This window comes from Protopterus annectens, chromosome 9.part0, assembly GCF_019279795.1.
Source record: "Protopterus annectens isolate FY-2018-M chromosome 9.part0, PAN1.0, whole genome shotgun sequence".
NCBI classification, from domain to species: Eukaryota; Metazoa; Chordata; order Ceratodontiformes; family Protopteridae; genus Protopterus; species Protopterus annectens.
The window spans coordinates 1,044,878,347-1,044,888,191 of record NC_056743.1 but is presented as its reverse complement, the minus strand read 5'-3'; positions in this window follow the sequence as shown (position 1 = coordinate 1,044,888,191).

The following is a 9,845-nucleotide window of genomic DNA, read 5'->3' as shown; positions in this document are numbered from 1 at the left end:
GATTCACTCTGAACTTTCAATGTTTCCTTTTACATTTTTCTCTTTTACTTAATCATTTGATACCATACATATGAGGTATAACGGGCAAATTTGAATTACAAAATTAATTATAAACAAGTAATATGAGCAGTGCAATAGTAAATGTCAGCAACACTGCCTGGTCTAAAAGTAAAGAAAATGTGTTTTAGACATAAATGTAATGCTGGCAATATTTTCAGTCATACCTGGCTTTTCCTTTGGTAGTTACATACAAATTACAAAAGGAAGTGGGAACTACCATCATGGCAATGTTTGTTTGTCTTTCGGCTTTTTCCCGGTAAGGGGTCGCCACAGCGGAACTCCGGTCCACTAATGATTGGCAGTAGATTTTTACAAAACGCCGAGGTGCCAGTTCAAAGCCCAACCTTCAACGAATGCACGCCCATTTACGCACTCATGTCTTTCTAACGCTACCCAACCACGGGGAGGACATGCAGACTCCACACAGAAGGCACTCCCAAGCCAAGCCGAGAATCGAACGGGAGAAACTCTTGCTGTGAGGTAACAACACTACTGCCGTACCACCATGATATTGAACTACCATCATTGCAATAATAGTATGAAATAAACTGCAATATATATATGATATTACATGTTACACATTTGGCTATGCATAGCTGCCCACTGATAGCTAAATGGATTAAACCACAGCGAAACATAATGGAACAATAAAATAAATGTACCAATTTTTATTTTTAATTTGAATGCTGCCTCTTTCACCTTCCTGCTTCTATAAATTGCTTTTATTCCCAATATCATTAATTTCAAGATGCTATTTTCTCATTATCAAAGTCAAAGTCAAAGCTAACGTTATTGTTATTCAGACCTCACAACAGTGCAACTGAAGGAAATTGTGTTACTTTGAACTCAATGTGCATACAACATATACTGATATTAATACAATAACACATATACTACAGCTAATCCAACAATAACAACAGTAAGACATTTATGCAGTGCAATAACAAGTACAATGACATGCACCAAGACTGTTCACTTACATGTCTTCATCAGTACCCAAAATATTGCACAGATCAGAATCAGATAGATTTCAAATTGCACAGAATGTAAACTTGGCATCATTAACATTGCACATAAGGTATAAGATTGTACTTTCATAGAGTTATTCCATATGTCTGTAAATTCATTCAGCATTGTAACACCAGACCTCCATGATTAGCATGGTGTATGTTATTACTTGAATTCAGAAGTCTGATGGCTTGTGGAAAAACCTTCTATTAAATCTGGTGGATTTGCAATGCAATCTATGGTATTTCCTGCCTGAAGACAAACACAAGAACAGACCATGGGCAGGGTGAGTGCAGTCTTTGACTATTTTCATGACTCTGCTGAGGCACAGAGCAGAGTGAAAGTCCTGGATAGATGGGAGCGTGGACCTGATAATTCTCTTTGCCACTTTCAGCACCCTCTGGAGAGATTTGCACTCTGAAACTGTGCATTTTCCATACCACACAGAGAGGTTACTAGTCAGGATGCTTTTGATGGTACCCCTGTAGAAGGTTGTGAGAACGGAAGGTGGTAGTTTTGCTCTCCTCAACTCTCTTAGAAAGTGTAGATGCTGTTGCGCCTTGACAATGTGATTAGTGTTTATTGACCAAGACAAGTCTTCAGCAATATGCACCCCAGCAACATGGTGCTCTTCACCCTTTCCAATGTTTTTCCTTTGATTATGAGTGGAGAATTAGCCTTGCACCTCTTCCTGAAGTCTACTATAATCTCCTTTGTTTTATTCACATTTTATTTTGTTTTATTCACATTGAAAGTCAGGTTGTTGTCACATCAGACAATCAGTTGGTTCAACTCCTCTCTCTAGGCTTTTTTGTCACCATTGCTGATGAGATCCACCAGTGTAGTATCATCCACAAACTTAATAATGTGGTTTGACTAGGTATGTTTGAATGTTCATGATTTTTTTCAGATTACTGCATGTATATGCAACATTTTTATATTCTATACATTCATTCTGTATATGTTTTCATTAGTACCTCTGTGAAACTTTACACTTAGGCCTCCACTGAAAATGGATTATTCCCAGTGACTAAATAATAAATAACACCATACTACATATGCCCACCACCCTGTATTCATGCAAAAGGCAATTCTGAATGTTTATACTGTACCATGTTGGTCACTGATTATGTTAGAATATGTCCCAAAGACAGTAAAGTGAACTTGTAATTTAATTTGAGAGTCATTCTTTCCCTGCAGGTATGGCTAAATATTTTTTCCATCAGGTCATGCCATATCACAGTGATAAAGATAAGCTCCTAAAAAATTCTCTCAGTGTGCCTTCAGTTATTAGGCCCTGATGGGAAGATTATCTTCCTGCTTAACAAAGACATAGCAAGGTTATTGCACGGGAAGAAAACAAACTAATTACAGTCTTCAAGCTGTGCTCTGCCTGAGATGGTATAAGCTACCCCCTCCCAACTAATTTAATTAGCTACCACCTTTCAGAGTCAAGTAATGTGCTGGCGTACCACACAGGACAAATGCAAGGCAAGTGCAAACAATGGGAATCTTTGTGGGGCATATTTTTTTCCCAAAGTAAATCCCCATGAGATCACGCAACTCTTCATTTATATCAGCCAACTAGCACTTTCCAGGCTGAGGCCCGGAATACCTATTGAATGTGCCTGATAGTTTTCTGGCTTGGGAATCTCAACAACTTTAGTGATAGACTAGGGGATGCTATCAGTATATGGCAAAGTACCTGAAAATAAAGAGAGACTTTACTTAACAGGGCCTTTAACTACTGACGGTTAGAACACTAAATGTATACTCCAGCTAAGTTAAATGCCTTTTCAGGTACTATAGAATGGTATTTAATTTTATCCACAAAAACTGTGTTGTGACTTGCTACAGTGTAATTGTTTGAGATGTAATCTATACTATTACTGAATGTCTGGATTTGCAAATAGATAAACCCAACTGAGTGAAGCAGTTTTTACTAAGTTATACTTTATACAAGCCTTGGTACATGTAGGACCAGTGTGGAGAGAGTGACTTACTGACAGTATAAAGTTGTTTTCTTTTTAATGCACATATTTATTTTGAACATCTAGATCAGGGGAGGTCATCGTGCCTCTTTACTCATCCCTCATCAGGCCTATAATTGAGTACAATGCCCCTTTTGGGATGTACCTTACCAGACACCTGCAGCAACTGGAAAGACCCCAAAAGTACCTCACCAAGAGGATCAAAGGGCTCAAACAGATGGCATATGCTGCCCGGTTAAAGAAACTCCAGCTCTACTCAGTGGAATACCGCCTGCTCAGAGGCAATCTGTGCCTGACGTATAAAGCCATGTCCAACCCGGAATTAATGGACATGCTGCACCTCAGAAAATCCAAATCCCATCGAGCTACGCACTCGAGAGACTTGAACCTCAGCACTGAAATAAATAGGACATGCTGGAGGGACAGATTCATAACCCAGAGGCTCCCTTCACTCTGGAATAAAATCCCAGTCCAGGTTAGGCAGAGTCCCTCATTGACTCTCTTCAAGAGGAATCTTGATGAGTGGATGGGAGATCGTAGGTTTACCCCGGGTATTACATCTGTGTCACTGTTAGACAGAGGCACAGTATACTAACCTCGAAAAAGGGCATAGCAGAATTAATTTAAAATGGGTGTCGAAAGCCAAACACACTCTGGCTAGGCTTATAAATGCCCTAGGGCAGATAGCCTAGTATGAACCTATGAACCAAAAGATGATGCAGCATTTTCTTATATTAGAGTATTTTCATGCATACGAGCTGAGAGACCAGCAGTAGAGTGACTGAAAGAAAGACAACAGTAAATACATGTGGGGCTATGTTATGTAATCGAATGATAAGTTCGTTGAATATGTAATAGTCGACCCGTAAATCTCGAACTGTCAAAATAGCGAAATGTGAAATTGCCGAAAATCAAAATATCGAATAAGAATAGCTGGCCCACTTCAAACCCTGTGCATTCGGTGACGTAAATATTTACTTCTGCTATAACGCACTGTTATAGCACCTATGACCTGTGTTTACTGTATTAATAAATAAACTGAAAGTACGTGTTACACTTTAAATATATAAGAACAGTACACGATACTTTAATTATGTTAACTGACAGTGTTCCCCTAAATCTAAAAGTGTTTAATCTTATCAACTGTCTGTAAAATGTAAAATAAAGTATATGCAATGTATGGTGCATTCTTGCAACTACACCTTCATGAGCATAGCTGTAGCATTTAGGAAGTCATCTGTAGAGTAGTCTGCTCGTCTCTCCAATACAACCTGTAAGTGATTCTGTCTTTCCATAGTTTTACGTTTCTTTGATGATGGCGGATACCTGTTTTAAGTTGTATTCTCACCTCATTTACTCTGTTTTGTTCTCGAATAAGAACATCAAGAACAGCTGGGATCTCACAAATGCGCCTACCTAGTAAACATCGCACACTCCTGTGCCAACCCTCAATGTAATTTTGGGTTCTAGGCAATTGTAGGTGATTTAGGGTAGATGCATTCCAAACATTTACTGGAAATACAGGTGGAAATCTTGGACTACCATTGGTTCTAGTATGTTGTTTTCTCGGTCGGCCTAGTACATAAACATCCGAGAAGTATGTCAAAAGATCTTTGGCTTCAGGTGGAAAGCTGTCACAAAGTCTTAAAAAAGTATACACTACTTCAGTTTCATCTATGAAAGACAGTGCTATTAGTCTCTTTACAGCTAGCTGAATGTTTGCACATGTGCCAGAAAGTGTAGCAAGACCAAGACTTTGAACTTTGTGCCACACTGCCTGACTGAAATGAAAGCAATCCTTACTTGTCACAGTGCTGAAGTTATGTTTTACACTCTTTATGGCTGCCATCTCAAAGTCTGTAACAATAAAGTGCACAGTAAGCTCGCAATTAATAGAAGATAGCAAGTCAAACAGACACTCCCATAAGTAATTATAAGTGTTTTCGCAAAATGTCAGCAATCCGTGTATTGAATACAACTGGCGGAAAAGTCTTCCTTTCGTTAGGAAGATTCCATCCATGAACCAGATTTTACTACAGCATAAATCTTGCAAATTTTCTTTAGTGGTGAATACCAGCACATGCACATTACTGTGTAAAGCAACCTTTTTTGAATAAAACTTCCTTTCTTTAATGTATACTTGGTAGTGTCTACTGAACCTAGTGCACTTTCTATACTACTTGAAGTGACCGGATCTACCTGAGAGCAATGAAAGATCTAAACGCTGACAACGAGAACACCGATACTGGAAGACAGACAACAGAAATAATCGTTAGTTCAAAATCCCTCTGAAAATACAGACATGCAAAATGAGCGCTACTGTGTAAGTATGCGATAGTGACGGACTTTAGGGTTAGGGAGCGGGTAAGGTAAGTGTGCATTAGTGATGGACTTTAGGGTTAGGGTGCGGGTAAGGTAAGTGTGCGATAGTGACAGACCTTAGGGTTAGGGTTTGGGTTAAGTTTAGTGCATAGATAGTTGTGTATGTAAAGTTTAGTGTAGGTTTGTAAGGTTTTTGGTGTGCTTGTGTTGTGTGTGTGTTTTTTAGAAAAGGAATTTGTTTTGTTTTGTTGACTGTCAGGATTGTGGATTGTCGGGCATGTGAACTTTTGTGTTTTGAACTTTTGTTTTTGTGGTGTCGGTGATCTCGTTGTCGGTGTTTTCACTTATCGGTGTTATCAGGTAGAGCCAAGTACCCATACTTTGATGTCTAACTCGATTTACTTGCTGAAGCATAGAACGTCTGGATGGTAAACTTACAGTACTTTCTACATAAGTGCTTGCAACTACATCGTCCGCTACTAGTGCAGGTGTGTTTCTACACAATCGAGCAGTCTCCTTCAGTGTATGGCACTCGCGATACTTTTCATCTTCAGTTATGTCTGAAGTATGTTGATGTGCCACTGATTTTACCAAGACTTCACTGTCTACCTCTTTTAATGTTATAGCTCTCCCTTTGCATTTGTGTCATAGCTTCACCAATACTTTTTACTTTTTACACTTTTCTCTAGGTTGTAGAGATACCCATCAACATGTAACATTACCCTATTTTTCTGAGACATTACAGTCTCATAAATGTTGCCTAGATTGCCAGGAGTTGCTTGTGAACATTTGGCCATAGTTGAAGATTTTATGCAACATAATGCACAAAGACTAACGTGCAGTACTACTATTTATATAGGGATGTAATTTCACTTTTGGAAGTAAGTATAACATAGTTTGTGTGTTTTTTGAAACTCTTTCAAGTTTTCCTGCTTTAACGTGGGATAAATGAGTTGTGTACAATAGTTTACATAAAACTAAAATTTCTTGTAATATTTTTAAACTGAAAGATTAGCAGTGATGCAATGCTACAAGAACGCTGTATGTTACCTAGAAGCACTGGGCCAACTATGATTTTTCGAAAATGTTTCTTTTGCGTTTTTCAGGTTTCAATGTTATCTTGCTTCGACATGTATGGGTCGACTATTATGTATTCGAAGAACTTAACGTTTGATTACGTAATATAGGCCCAATACATGCATCCTTAATGGCATACAGTCTGAAAACTGCATGCACCAATTTTATGAGAGGAGGTTGTTGGCCAAGACAGTGACTTTTGATTTTTGCATGGAGGGGGCTATACTCAAAGAGATGGAAGACCATTCACCATTTAGATGCAGAAATAAAAACTTTGGCATGTTCAGTGGCAGAGAGGTTAAAGCTAAAAGCTAGTGAAGTAAACAGGAGGAAAAAAACTTTTACAATCTCAGCCAGGCTAATTCAGTATAGTCTTGCCACATTAGTTACAAGTGAGAAGGTAGTGGAATAATTTCAAGATCAGAGGAATGTATGCAATCAAGTACATTTTAGGTTTTTGATTCAGTAACAGGTCCAGGAAAGGTTCCAAATTGGCTGCCTAAGGTTATTGGGTAGTTCATAATGGTGCATTAAAAGGTTATTGGTGAATGGGTACATATAGCAGTGTGGATCCGTTTGTACAGGGGAATACATCCAATACTGTTTTATTTGCCACGGGTTGGTTTACAGAGTCTGTCAAAGATACATTATAGATTATTGGTTTAAACATCAGAAAAATATGTATATAAAAATATATATAAACACACACACACACACACACACACACACACACACACACACACACACACACACACACACACACACACACACACACAGGTGTTTCATCAAACCTCTGTTGCTCATAAGAGAGAACATAGAATGATGAGTTTAGATTGAATCTGGAATGATCAAAAGCCCAAACCCCACCCTCCTGCTAAATATATATATATATATATATATATATATATATATATATATATATATATATGTATGTATATATATATATATATATATATATATATATACACACACACACACACACACACACACACACACACACACACACACACACACACACACACACACACACACACACACACACACACACACACACCAACTGTAAGATCACACAGTAGTTTCATAGTATAGTACTAGGCTATCTGCCCAGGGGCATTTGTAAGCCTAGCCATAGTGATGTGGCTTTTGCCACCCCATGAAATGGTACAAAAAATGTACAGAATAAATTTAGAATACTGTGCCTCTGTCTAGTAGTGACACAGTGAAGGTCCCCTTATATAACAGAATTAGTTTACTGTGCCTCTGTCTAGCAGTGACACAGATGTGACCCCTGGGGTAAACTTACGATCTCCCATCCACTCATCAAGACTTCTCTTGAAGAGAGTCAGTGAGGGGCTCTGCCTAATATGAACTGGGATCTTGTTCCAAAGCATGGGAAGCCTCTGGGTTATGAATCTATCCCTCCAGCATGTCCTATTCATACTTGTGCGCCGAGGTTTAAGTCTTTAGCTCTCGTGGTCCTGATGGATTTGGATTTTTTTGAGGTGGAGCATGTACATCAGATCCTGATTGGACATGGCCTTGTACGTCAGGCAGAGATCACCTCTGAGCAGGCGGTATGCTACTGAATAGAGCTGAAGTTTCTTTAGTCTGGCAGAATAAGACATATGTTGGAGACCCTTGATCCTCTTGGTAAGGTACTTTTGTGGTCTCTCCAGCTGTTGCAAATGCCGGGTGAGGTACATACCAAATGGGGCATTGTACTCAATCATGGGTCTGATGAGGGAGGAGTATAGGGGTACAATGACATCCTTGGATCTGGATGTGAATCCATTCATGATGAGGTGTGCAAGGTAGAATGTTTTTCTAACCACTTTGGCAACGTGGGTGTCAAATGAGAGGTTGCTGTCGACTTGGGTCCCTAGGTCTCTGATTACTTTTTCCATACTGAGTGGGTTGCTGTCTATGTGATAATTTGTGGGTACTTTGTTTTTCCCAAAGGGGATGACTATACATTTTTTGGCATTTAGTTTAAGGCTGTGACTCCGGCACCAGTTGTCCGTTTCTGTGAGGCCTTTTTGTAGGATGTATGTGTCCACTGGTGTATCGACTATGGCGCCTAGTTTGCAGTCATCTGCAAACTTTGTCAGCCACAGCCCTCCCATGTTTGCTTTAACATCTGAGAAATAAATGCCGAACAAGAGGGGTCCCAGGACAGATCCCTGTGGGACACCACTTGTGACTGGCTTTGAGTCTGACATTGCTCCAGCGATTTTAACTTTATGGGTTCTGTCCTTTAGCCAGTTTGCAACCCATCTAGTGACATAATGGTTTACATTTAAGCTGTTGAGCTTATCTATGATGCCTGTGTGGGGTATTGTGTCGAAGGCTTTAGCCAAGTCCAGGTAGGCTGTATGGATTGCTTTGCCCTCATCAATGGCTCTAGTGACTGTTTTGAAAAAGTCAACCAGGTTCAAAAGGCAGGATCTGCCCTTTACAAAGCCAAACTGGGTGGGGTCAAGTGTCTGTAGGTCCCCTATGTCTCTGTTTATGAGTTCCATAATGATTCTTTCCATAGCTTTGCAGACCAGGCTGGTTAAGCTTATGGGGCGGTAGTTTCCAGGGTCTGTAGAGGCACCCCCTTTGTGGAGTGGGACCACTGTTGCTGTACGCCAGTGTTCAGGTACATATCCCGAAGTAAGGCTAAGGTTAAATAGCATTTTTATGTGTGGGTTTAGCTCCTCTTGGAGTTCACGTAACACGCAACCCGGGATACCGTCAGGTCCCATTGATGTTGAGTTTTTAGCTTTGTTTAGGGTGGTTCTCACTTGGACATCTGAGATGACAGGGAGATTACATTCAGCTGGGATAAGTATTTCTTCTTTTGGGGGTGAGGGAGGGGAGAAATTTGCACTGAACCTGTCAGCCAGAATGTTGGCAATATCTGTGGGTTCAGTGTATTTTTTGTTGTTGTGAACCAACTCTGAGCATATCTGAGGGTTTCCGCCCAGGTTTCTAACATAGCTGAAGAAGGCTTTGTGGTTATCTTTAGTGTCCTTAGCGATTTTTCTCTCAAAGTTGGCCTTGGATGTTTTTATGAGAGAATGTAGTTTTCTGCAAATGTTGATCAGAGATGTCTTGCCTTCATGGGATTTTTCTCTGACGTGCAGTAGCTTCCTTCTTTTGTTATACAATTTGTTAATGGCTGAGGTCCACCAGACAGGACGCTTGCCTTTGGTGGAGAGGGACTTGGATTTATTTGGGATTGCATGATCCATGCATTCTTGGAGATGTCCATAGAAAGTATTTGTGAAGGATTCGGCATTGTGGGATGTGGTATCCACTGGCACAGTGGGCTTAAAGGATACCATCTCAGTCTTAAGAAGAGTGAAGTCTGCTTTTGAGAAGTTTTTCACTGTGGTCTTTTGT